The following is a 13,371-nucleotide window of genomic DNA, read 5'->3' as shown; positions in this document are numbered from 1 at the left end:
GATTATAAACCCACCTCGGTTGTCCAAGTATGTTATGCTTAGGTTTGAACCCGGAGAACTTGGGGATCTAGTCTATATCTGAAAGCACTCTCAATGACCTTCCGTTTCTCGGTCTCTTCCGTCCACTCAAGAACCTCCGTTCACTCGTGATTCCCAGGTTTTTCACTAGGGAAAAGATGAAAAGATTGGCGGAATGTACATTAAGTTACTCATCAAGTTGATTTTCCGTTTACTTCAGGTTGGATCAGAGCTTCTGACGGAGAGTACATCAAGTTACTCATCTGTTATAATCTGGTAGGTTTTACTAATAAATACAATTGGAATATTGTATGGAGTGGAATGTAGAATAGTGTGGATGTAAAAACAGATACCTTGTACTACGAGGGTGGTAATCTTGATGTGAAATCTTGATGTGAAATGGTGTTTTTTCTTACTATTAGAATGTTGGTTGCATATTGTCTTGGTCTTTGCGATAAGAATGGAAATATACTGACTTCGACCTTCAATTTTGCCCGGTAAAGAACGATGTTAACTTGCGCATGAAATGTTACATCTTCTTTTTGCGGATGACTCAATCTTCTTTGTACCAGCTACCATTGATAATTGTCTTACACTCAGGGAAGTTCTGGATCAATATTGTCTCTATTCTGGACAGATAATAAATAGTAATAAATCGGCGGTTACGTTTAGTCCAAACTGTACTCTTCGTACTATTAGTGATTGTCTCAAGATTCTAAGGATTCCTGGTGGCAACACAATGGGTTTATACTTGGGTTTACCAACGGAGTTTGGTTCGAGCAAGAAAGATATTTTCTCCCGGGTTATTGACAAGGTTTCTAAGCGGATTTTTAGTTGGAATAATGTATTCTTATCTCCTGCTGGACGATTAACTCTTATCTCCTCGGTTTTATCCTCACTTTCCATTTTCTCTCTATCTGCATTTCGAATGCCGGTAAGTGTGACTTCAAAGATTAATGCTTTGATTTCACAATTTTGGTGGGGTGGTTCCAAGACGGGGAAAGGTGTTCATTGGAGTAGTAGATTGTTTCTACATTCTTCTAAACAACACGGTGGCTTAGGAATTCGTCATGTTGGGTGTTTAAATCAAAGTTTACTCGCCAAACTTGGATGGAAGATTATATCGGATCCTAATTGCTTATTCAGTAAGGTGTTGGGATGTCGATATCGAATCACAAAAGAATCAATTATGCAGGAAGATTTAACATTATCAGGATCATTGTCTTGGGGTGCTAGAGGACTTCAATGGGGAATTCAATTGTTACAGAACCATCTTTCATGGCAGATTGGTTTTCCTTCGTCTCTAGATTTATGGCGGGATAAATGGATTCAAAATTCATCTCTCGCACAGCTTCATTCTCTTTCTGATATGGACCTTCATGCAAAGCCTTTATGGGCGGTCTCAATGCTTCAACAACAGTCTGGTCATTGGGATTATGACGCTGTACAACAAATTTGTGGACAGAATATTGCACCCCTTGTGTTTTCCATTTCTATTCCGTTGCAAGATGACCCAGATTATCTCTATTGGAATTTAACTTCTAATGGTCGCTACTCTAGTAAGAGTGGTTACACTGTGGCTTTCTCAAAATTGTGGGATGCACATTCATCATTAAAGGATAGGACCCGTATGGATTCTTCAACAACTGTTTTCTGCAAATCTATTCTGTGGCATCTTCCAGTTTTTAACAAATGGAAGATTTTCTTATGGAAACTTCTTTCTAAGTGTAATACTCCGTATTTTAATAATAATTTATAAGAATAATTTATGTAATTTAATGGGTAATTAAATGACATTTCTAATAATAAATACAAGTAAGACGTTAATTAAATAATAAATTAATAATTCAAGTCATGAATTGGGTTCGGCTAATGTTTTTGCTTTGGGCTTAGTTGGTAATCGAGTGTTGGACTATGTGGTATTATTATATGGGCCAAATTTATTAAATTGGTATTAGTGTAATCGGGATTTATATCGGGAATTAATAATAATATATCAAGGTAATTATGATTATAATAATAAATAATAAAGTTATGGCAATAATAAATTAGTAAGTATTATATGAGGAAATCATAGTTATGGTAGGATTAATAGTATATGATAAATAATAATGATATAATTATAATGACAATTCCTACTACTAATTAGAATAAGGAAAGTTACATGGTTTCCTAATTGGCCTCGTATTCTCTAAATCTTACACTATAAATACCACCTTAAATCTGATAAATAAATTACAAATAAAAAGAAGGAGCTTTAGGAGGCGGAAAGAAAGAAGAATTAACAAAATCAATTGGTCGACTTGAGGTAATTAACTCGACTTAAAAGCGGTTTATATTCTTTTCATGCAAGCAACTTTAGATCGATAGTATGACTTATATAGACCACCATAGGACTCGGGAATTGAACCTATAGCGACATTGGACTGCCAAGTTTATAACCTGACCATTGTTGACCGTCATTGACCGTGGTAGGGTGGCGTTTAGGGCGGCTAAAGGTGGTGGTCGGGGGGTTATACGGGTTGGTTGTGGGTGATTGGAATGGGTAATTGAACCCCTAATTGGCTATGTCGTGACCTGGGTATAGAGGGGTTGTGTTGGGGTGGTTGAGTCGACCACTTTGGTGGTGCTGGTATGGTGGCAGATGGTGGTTGTGCGGTGGTGACGGGAAAACAGGGGAGTGACTCGCGTTTTGGGCAGGCGGTTTCGAGGGGGTTTTTAATGGTTGTAGGAGGTCTGGGTTGGGGTGGTTTTGGGTGGATTTTGTCGAGGGTAGTTTGGTGAGTTGATTAGTGGTTGTAGGTGGCGGTGAAGGTGGTGTTAGGTGGTGGTTTTGGGACGGGTTTTATGGGATGTCAGGTGAGTGTTGCGGTTTGTGTCGTGTGATAGGGCGTGGGTTTGTGGGTTGTTGGTGGTGGTTTAGCTGGTGGTTAAGGGCGAGTTGGATGCGTGGGGTTGCAGGCTAGGGGTGTCGAGGTTGGGTGGTGGCTGTGGTGGCTTGTGGTGTCGGGTTTGGTGGGTTTTAAGAGAGGTGTTGGCCATGGTTATAAACCGTGTTAGGGTGGTGTGTGTGTTTGTTTTTGTGACGGGTTTTAATTATTTAATTAGCTCGGGTGAGTCGGGTTCGTAGTTAAATCGGGTTTTTAGTTATCATAAACCTTTAATAATTATAATAAATAATTAATTTGAATAATTGAATAAAAGGAATAAATAAATAAACAAATAAAGTTAGTAATTATAATTGTTGTAATTGTTATTATTATATAGGTGACGGAAATTGTGAAGAATTATAATCGGATTGGATTTGCTTTATTTATTTGGATTGCGTAATTGGAATTGCTTGCCAGGTAGGGATAATCCTACTCAACTCGACTTTTAATTATCTATTTTTGGTATGGTGAATTACTTACGTTAAAGTGGAATTGTTCATATGTTGAAAAGGGAGAATTATATTATTTTGTGTTGGTTGATAATATCGTAAAGGTTGGAAGGGTGACTTATGTTGATTTGTGTCGGTTATATTGATGAGGTGAATTGGATTGTATCGTTGATTGGAATGTGGTTATTGTGAAAAGCTGCTGTGCGACAGTCAGTTGTACGTTGTTGAGGGAGTTTGTACACTGGGGTGTTGGTAATATGTACGTTGTGAGGGAGGGGTACTATTACATTTTGCGGTACGTTGTTAAGGGAGGGGTACCAAAGTAATGTGAGCACGTTGTTAAGGGAGTTGTGCTAAGTAAAGGAAAGGAGCACGTTGTCAGGAGGTTGTGCAATGAAAGTGAATTGAATTGGATTGATAATTGTATGTTGTTGTTGTTTAGTTTTATTCCTACTCAACCTCGCGGTTGACTGTGTATTCGTGAACACCTGCGGTGAACCGTTTTATGGGGAGCAGATTTGTTAGGTACTAAAGATTAGCTGACTCGGGAGCATTGGGATGGGAGCTTGACTTGGACCATAGTTGAAGTCTAGATCACATAGAATAATTATATCACTTAATTTATTTCGCACATGAGTTGTAATTATTTTATATTAAGTTTTAAGATTGGATTAAGTTGTAATAAACATGTATTCACTAAAGTTTTAATTTAAAGTACTTTGGTATTGTTGTACTTTGTTATTCACTATCTCGGGAAACCGAGATGGTAATGATCTTATTTACTTGGGAATGTCTAGCTAAAGGCTCCTGAATAAATGGGGGTGTTACAAAGTGGTATCAGAGCAAAACGATCCTCGAGCCTAACCAATGAATTTAATAATGAACATAGGATGTGTCTAATAAAATGAACCTCGGGTAGAAACTGTTAGGAGCCACTTAAGGCTTGGGATGAGTAGGGCCCCTCAAACCAAACTTCCGGCCCTTTCAGTTTTGAACCGGTAACCCTGAGGGAATATTTGAGAGTGTGGGGTAATCTAAAATGAAAAACCGTTTGTTTGCCTTAATAGTTTTGTTTGCCTTGTTTGAATATTGTTTTCATTGATGACTGTGGTTACGGGGACGTAACTTTGCCTTTAGGAAGAGGGGATGTGATATGGTTTTAAGCATTGATATATACATGTGATTATGAGATAAATATGTTGGCATGTGTGATTAACATGTGGAGTATTAAGGGAATTGTGCGAAATTGTAAAGAACGTAATTTTAGTTGATTTCCCGGAATTTTACCCTTGATTATTTTGGCTGCCATTTACTACCTGTTTAAAATTCTCGTATGCAAATTTTATGAGTAATATCTTTATGAGTTAGCTTTCATATGCCACTGGTCTCATGTTCAAATAATATACTGTTTAGCAGAAATAAATATTTTAGTGGACAGTAGTCGAAATGTTCCTGTACAGTGATGTTTTCGCGCCATGTTTTTGTAAAATTTGTCATTTAAAAACTACGTAATTAATTGTTATAATTCCAACGCCAATGTTTAATAGACTCATGTATGTTTCTAAATTGGTAAGCCACGTTATAAGAAAATATTTTGACAATTTATGGTGATTTTTACAAGTTGACCTAAGTTTCTGACAAGTTGCTGTAAAATTTCTGTTTCGATCAAGTAGTTTGTAAAATATGTTATAAATCGATCCTATGAGTTTTTGACTTGATTTTTTTTTCTAATGGTTTATTAACTTTCTTTATTTTTCTAAAAAGTATATGTTCTCAATAAGTAGTTATGCTATTATATATTAATGATTGTTAGGAGTGATAACATGTTTTCCTAGCCTTGAAGATTGTTAGAAGTTATAACATGTAAAATGTATAACAAGTTTTGTTTTTGATCTCTTGAACATTATGTTTGATGTTGTCAATTATGTGAGGTAGAATAACATGTCTAGTGATATGCGGAATGTGTTGCCTTAAGCCATATATATGTTCACGATAATTGCATCCATGTTTAAGTTAGATATCATTATTAAGAAAAGACTAAACAATTGTCTTTATTTTGTTATAGATTGTTATTTATTTTGGCAACGTTTTTAGTCGGTAGTTAAGTAAAGTAGTTGAGTTTAAATAAAGTTAGTTCGAGTATCTTTTGTATGTTGTGGTTTTGCTATTTAGAACTAAATCAAAGATTTTGTTATTCATTTAGCCATTAATGGGTATTGTGTTGGAAATAATAATTGTCTTATATTACAATGTGTGTTTCATGTTTTGGTGACGTTACAACAATGGTTTGGTTGTTCCTATTGTTTGTTATTCCGAACTTCGAGGACGAAGTTTATTTTTAGGGGGAAGGAATGTAATAGTACAAATATTTTGAGTTATTATTTGTATAACTTGTGATATGATTGATACGGGTGATAATCATAAATGGATAATTGTGTTGGATGGTAGTCGTTATGAGAAATTTTATAAGTGTTCTGGTAGTAGTTATGGGCGAACTTCGGGACGAAGTTCATTTTAAGGGGGGAAGACTGTAATACTCCGTATTTTAATAATAATTTATAAGAATAATTTATGTAATTTAATGGGTAATTAAATGACATTTCTAATAATAAATACAAGACGTTAATTAAATAATAAATTAATAATTCAAGTCATGAATTGGGTTAGCTAATGTTTTTGCTTTGGGCTTAGTTGGTAATCGAGTGTTGGACTATGTGGTATTATTATATGGGCCAAATTTATTAAATTGGTATTAGTGTAATCGGGATTTATATCGGGAATTAATAATAATATATCAAGGTAATTATGATTATAATAATAAATAATAAAGTTATGGCAATAATAAATTAGTAAGTATTATATGAGGAAATCATAGTTATGGTAGGATTAATAGTATATGATAAATAATAATGATATAATTATAATGACAATTCCTACTACTAATTAGAATAAGGAAAGTTACATGGTTTCCTAATTGGCCTCGTATTCTCTAAATCTTACACTATAAATACCACCTTAAATCTGATAAATAAATTACAAATAAAAAGAAGAAGCTTTAGGAGGCGGAAAGAAAGAAGAATTAACAAAATCAATTGGTCGACTTGAGGTAATTAACTCAGCTTAAAGCGGTTTATATTCTTTTCATGCAAGCAACTTTAGATCGATAGTATGACTTATATAGACCACCATAGGACTCGGGAATTGAACCTATAGCGACATTGGACTGCCAAGTTTATAACCTGACCATTGTTGACCGTCATTGACCGTGGTAGGGTGGCGTTTAGGGCGACTAAAGGTGGTGGTCGAGGGGTTATACGGGTTGGTTGTGGGTGATTGGAATGGGTAATTGAACCCCTAATTGGCTATGTCGTGACCTGGGTATAGAGGGGTTGTGTTGGGGTGGTTGAGTCGACCACTTTGGTGGTCTTTGGTATGGTGGCGAGATGGTGGTTGTGCGGTGGTGACGGGAAAACGGGGAGTGACTCGCGTTTTGGGCAAAGGCGGTTTCGAGGGGTTTTTAATGGTTGTAGGAGGTCTGGGTTGGGGTGGTTTTGGGTGGATTTTGTCGAGGGTAGTTTGGTGAGTTGATTAGTGGTTGTAGGTGGCGGTGAAGGTGGTGTTAGGTGGTGGTTTTGGGACGGGTTTTATGGGATGTCAGGTGAGTGTTGCGGTTTGTGTCGTGTGATAGGGCGTGGGTTTGTGGGTTGTTGGTGGTGGTTTAGCTGGTGGTTAAGGGCGAGTTGGATGCGTGGGGTTGCGGGCTAGGGGTGTCGAGGCTGGGTGGTGGCTGTGGTGGCTTGTGGTGTCGGGTTTTGTGGGTTTTAAGAGAGGTGTTGGCCATGGTTATAAACCGTGTTAGGGTGGTGTGTGTTTGTTTTTGTGACGGGTTTTAATTATTTAATTAGCTCGGGTGAGTCGGGTTCGTAGTTAAATCGGGTTTTTAGTTATCATAAACCTTTAATAATTATAATAAATAATTAATTTGAATAATTGAATAAAAGGAATAAATAAATAAACAAATAAAGTTAGTAATTATAATTGTTGTAATTGTTATTATTATATAGGTGACGGAAATTGTGAAGAATTATAATCGGATTGGATTTGCTTTATTTATTTGGATTGCGTAATTGGAATTGCTTGCCAGGTAGGGATAATCCTACTCAACTCGACTTTTAATTATCTATTTTTGGTATGGTGAATTACTTACGTTAAAGTGGAATTGTTCATATGTTGAAAAGGGAGAATTATATTATTTTGTGTTGGTTGATAATATCGTAAAGGTTGGAAGGGTGACTTATGTTGATTTGTGTCGGTTATATTGATGAGGTGAATTGGATTGTATCGTTGATTGGAATGTGGTTATTGTGAAAAGCTGTGCGACAGTCAGTTGTACGTTGTTGAGGGAGTTTGTACCTTTGGGGTGTTGGTAATATGTACGTTGTGAGGGAGGGTACTATTACATTTTGCGATGCACGTTGTTAAGGGAGGGTACCAAAGTAATGTGAGCACGTTGTTAAGGGAGTTGTGCTAAGTAAAGGAAAGGAGCACGTTGTCAGGGGGTTGTGCAATGAAAGTGAATTGAATTGGATTGATAATTGTATGTTGTTGTTGTTTAGTTTTATTCCTACTCAACCTCGCGGTTGACTGTGTATTCGTGAACACCTGCGGTGAACCGTTTTATGGGGAGCAGATTTGACAGGTACTAAAGATTAGCTGATTCGGGAGCATTGGGATGGGAGCTTGACTTGGACCATAGTTGAAGTCTAGATCACATAGAATAATTATATCACTTAATTTATTTCCGCTGCGAGTTGTAATTATTTTATATTAAGTTTTAAGATTGGATTAAGTTGTAATAAACATGTATTCACTAAAGTTTTAATTTAAAGTACTTTGGTATTGTTGTACTTTGTTATTCACTATCTCGGGAAACCGAGATGGTAACAGTCTTATTTACTTGGGAATGTCTAGCTAAAGGCTCCTGAATAAATGGGGGTGTTACACTAAGTCGTTGCCATGTGGGGAAGAAGCTCAACGGCGGGATCTGCCATGGAGTTATTCTTGTGTTCTTTGTCCCTCTCAATCTCCTACTGAATCCTTGAGTCATCTTTTCCGCGATTGTCCTTTGGCCTCCCGAGTTTGGGCTGCATCATCACTGGGTATACGGTCACACGTGGGAAATAGTGTTTCCATTCAGCATTGGGTTATTAACTGGCTGAAATACTTCAGACGGCTTCCCAATCCACTTCCGTCGATATCTCTTTTTGTTAGTACTCTCTGGCATGTTTGGTGTCTTAGAAATATGGTCATCTTTCAAGATGGGTCGATTGACTACTATCGTCTTTTTTCTTCTATAACCACGGAGGCAAACAATAATACACGACTGGAACTGGATCGATGTAAGGACACGGGTAAGTTGCAACCAGCTGATCTAGAGGATGTGAATGCGGATTATCTTTTACGAAACCATTTTCCTCTATGCATCATTGGTCCAGTAATTTGCTCAAATCACATACGCATAAAATGTGATGCCTCATGGACACCTAATTTAAAAGCTACTGCTGGATGGTTATTTCAAAATGGTACTGCAACTATCTTTCATGTTGGACGTACTTCCTTTTGGGCAAAATCTGCTTTTCAGGCTGAAGCCTCGGCTCTTCTCTTTGCTTGTACGGACGCTGTTAAGCATGGATATCGACATATTGATGCTACTTCCGACTGTCTGAACTTGGTTCTCCAGCTCAATGGATGTGGCGATTTCAATCAAGATGCAGCCTCCATTTTACGCTCATTTACGTCTTTAGTGTCTTTGTGTCATTGTTTCTCCCTTAGTCATTGTCCAAGGAGTCTTAATAGGATTGCTCATACTTTAGCTACGTCTAGAGCATAAGTAGTCATTTGCCTTTTAACAAAAAAAAAAATGTTAACAATTAAGGTAGCCCACTAATTTTGTTTAGAAACGATTTAATCATCGATAGAGTACAACAACAATAGTTTAATATGCTCGCATGCGCAACGTTAGCGATCAAAATGTGGCGGAGGGGAAAGATAAAGGGAAATAGTGAGAGGAGAGGAAGGAAAAGGAGGACATGAATCCAGAAGGGGAAGTCTTTTTAGCCAAACAAAAGGCTAAGGGGCAATCACCAAAGCAATTGATTCGGTTTCTAAAAGATCTTTCTATCTGGCAAATTCACATGCGGTCTGGATCTAATGGCCAGAGGGAAGTCTTAATTCAAAGGCACTCGCGCCAGAACTTTTTCAGAAAGGGAAGGTAAGATAAGGAGAAGAGGAAGGGAAGGAGGATGCATTGATTAAAAAGAAGTAGATGAGAAGGAGGGAGAGGTGGCAAGGAAAGTTGGAGAAGGAGAAAAGAGGGAAGCGAGGGAGGAGGAAATGGAGAGTGTGGATGAGGAGATGGATAAGAAGGTACGAAAATGGGGAAGGGAGAAAGATGAAGATAGGATGGAAATGCGGAGGCGATAGAAGGGAAAAAGGACAAGGTAAAACGAGAAAGGGAGGAGCTAGCGACGGAATCATATGGGAATGAGAACGATTTAATAAACTTGCAAAAAAACAATGTCCAACCATCTTTAATGATCTACTAGTGTAACACCCGTGAAAATTCACGGGATTGTTAAAAAAAAATTAATAACTAAATTTATTTGTTAAAGTTGTGAGATGAATGCATTACGGATTCACTATTTAACTGGTCATTATAAATATATATTAATATATCTATGTACATAAATTAAATGGTCTAGTAAAACGGTTTGAGTTACTTAGACGTTCTAAACTCCAAGCCAATCATTGATCAGTGACTTTATATTAGCTATTCCGGCTAAAATTGTTTGTTTACCTTTTTTTATTCTTTGTAAAAATTATTTAATTTAAATGTAAACAAATGGATGATATAGAGGCCATGGAGAATAAGTTAACTTGTATCAAAGGCAAACATTATCACTGTGTGCGGAGAAATTTAACAAAATTTACTATATGTATATTTGTATTCAATCGGGTTCTATTGATGATAAAAGTGCTGAAGAGGCACATGCTTTTTCGACTTGCTCTTCTTCTAATGCTTATTTGTACTCCTCATGTCACGATATGCAACCAAATCCAAGACACTCTTAAGCCACAACTTTTGCAGTAATGGCAGCTCTCGCAACTTGCGCCATCTTAGCAGCTGATTAAGACGGACATCAAATTTGAAACAATTGGAAACATTTTAGGTGACTTTGTGTTACTTATAACTAAATAAGAGGAGAATAAGTAAACAATCATTGCATTTAGAACCTTATTTCCAAAAAGAATTTACAAAAGCATCGACTCATAAGAAGTTACAACTTTGAAGCTTTACTCTTATCTCTTAAACTGGAAAGCAAAAAATAAATCTCAAGTCAAGAGCACTTGAGGAGTTAAAAGACCGTAAATATAACCGTAACCCCATGAACTCCAAAACCCAATGTTACAAACCTACAAACATTAAGCACAAATTATAGATTAAGACGGTCTCACACAGTGAGACGGTACGGTCGATATTAATAAGAAAACTATTAATTTAATGCTAAGAAATAAGTTTTCTTTATACACAATGGAACGGTCTCACCGGTCTAAGACCGTCTCACACAATAACTCCTGAACTTAGAGAAGATCCAACTCAAAAGACTTTACCACAGTTGGAATACAAAGTACAAACTCTAAAAAGAAGTGTGCTTAAAAGGGTTTAAGACATATTCTTAAACACTACTCATCCTCTTCCTTAATAATAAAGGTCCAATTTGATGGCCACTATATTCACATTTCTCCCCAACACCCTCAACCAATCACCGTGTATTTGACATGGCCAGTTGAAGAGCCATTCACAACCCTTCTAGACTTAAGTAGATTGTCTCAAAACTGGTGGTATTGCATTCTCCGTGGAGATTTGAGGAGGCTGACCCACGACATGGTCATCATACAAACTGCGCAACTGTGACTTCAAAGACGGGTATGCATTGGAAATCATTGGCAAGATTATCAATAGACGTGGCCTGCAGCTCGTTCTGAGGTCGTAATATGAATAGCTGTAAGCAGCTTGTAAAGGATGGTTATAGAATTATCACTATAGTACTTCACATTCCCTCACAAACCCATGTCCAATAGCTTCATGAAAATAGGAGGCAAACCCAGCAATTTACAGGATAACAATAAAAACAACTGACAGAGATAAAACTGTTGCATCGCGCCAACTCGCTAAGTGCTCAAACTATCTATAATGCAATGTTTTAGTCCAAATGTCTGCATTCCATATTTTAATAACTAAAAGAAAACCATGACAAAGAATAGGATCAAAACACAAATACAATAAATAATGGATAGACAATAAATTCTAAGTTGATTGATGGTGAGCAAATGATTGTGACGGAAAGAGTAAACTAATATTGAAGACGATAATTACTCACAGTCAAGGGTCAGCAAGAATCTATTGTTACAAACTTAAAACACGGATATTGTTTAGAAACGTTAAACTTACAAATCGTGAGAGTTCTGCTGCATCATATCTTAATTTTGGGAGAATAACATCCATATAATCAGTATCTGATTTTCTAAGACCCGTGGAAGTTGAATTGCCTTTATAAACTGCAAAACAGATAAGAGAGAGATTTCACTCGGTGATCAATGGATACATAGTTGACGATATGAATTAAGTGTTGGTGTTCATATGCGTATTTAACTCCGTCACCTTCGATTTCGGACACCAAGATAGAAACCAAGAGGAAGAAACCATCAGCTTGTTCATGTTGGCTCTCGTAGTATTCGTTTAATCTACTAATGATCTCCCGCAGACACTTCATATCATGACCTGCAACATTATTGGCTTTCTAATTAGTGTACAATGTAGCAAATCTAGTATATAGCCTAATAATAAAAACGAATTCAGTATTGACCTTAATCTTCACATCAACAAAGTCAAAGATTAGAGTTAAAAGTTATACCATAAGATGAGGTGAACTACATGTTTTAGGTGTCATCTTTTAAAAGTTGCATGTCAAGAACCTAACCCGAATCTTAGGAGATCACAAAGTTCAAGTATGTACATAAATTATTGCATGAGAGTAAACTTGACAGAAACTCAACTATTACTAAGGCCCCGCTCATTTAATAGTCAATTGTGTAAATGCATATTTGTCTTGCAATCAATTATTGTTAAACCGGCTTATAAAACACCCATTGCACATATAACAACGATCTTGCCAAAATTTGTTGAGGAGAGAAAGAATAGATAAATCCTCAAACTGTAAAGGAAATTACACAGTATAGATTTACCTAACTGAAGAAAACCGCCTTAAAGCATCGAGTCGCAGATTCGCTGCCGCAGAGAGTCGATTCACAGATTCATTGAGTGACGAAGCCAATTAGCCGCTTCTCAAGATCTATACTTGGTACTCCTTCGGACGGATTTTGTGAAATTCGTTTAACATATTGATAGATAATTTTTATTTTTTCCATGACTGGTGATGGAAAGATGAAGGGACATGGGGAAGAGATGAATGAGTTTGGGTAATTGTTAAATTGCACTGGAATTTGAAATACACGGAATATGGTTGTTAGTTTAAAAGGTTATTAATGACGTGAGACAGACTATTTTGCCCCTTTGTTTTCAGCTTAATTAGTACAGTTCATGATGATGTGGCCATATTGCAAAATCGTGATTGGCTCAAACAAAATTGATTTTGTGAGGTTGAATGTGAGAGCTTCATTGCTTTAATTCTGAAAGGAGGTTGTGCCACCTCAGCTTTTTATCAAGATTCTTTTATATATATAATGATCCTTGAACTTAGCTCGATCACGACCCATACATTGAAGGCAAATAAAACGATCTAACAATTGTATACATTTGCATTTCTTGCTTGCGTGCACCTTAATTGGATAGTAGAAATTCAGAATATCTCATGTCATAGTCCGTAATTGTGAAAGTTACCATTTCAGGCAAA

The 13,371-nt window shown here is 36.7% G+C and overlaps 1 long non-coding RNA gene across 1 annotated transcript; it reads right to left on the bottom strand.

The window, feature by feature from the left end:
* Positions 1-10,935: 10,935 nt before the first annotated feature.
* LOC141634087 (uncharacterized) lies at positions 10,936-13,010 on the bottom strand. The gene is made up of 3 exons (XR_012538818.1): positions 12,704-13,010; positions 12,120-12,239; positions 10,936-12,016 (listed from the first exon to the last, which is right to left on the bottom strand). It is a non-coding gene; the product is annotated as an uncharacterized LOC141634087 (long non-coding RNA).
* Between the last annotated feature and the right edge of the window lie 361 nt (positions 13,011-13,371).

The sequence above is a fragment of the Silene latifolia genome, chromosome Y (assembly GCF_048544455.1).
Source record: "Silene latifolia isolate original U9 population chromosome Y, ASM4854445v1, whole genome shotgun sequence".
In the NCBI taxonomy this organism is placed as follows: Eukaryota; Viridiplantae; Streptophyta; class Magnoliopsida; order Caryophyllales; family Caryophyllaceae; genus Silene; species Silene latifolia.
This window is presented reverse-complemented; position numbering and strand designations above follow the sequence as displayed.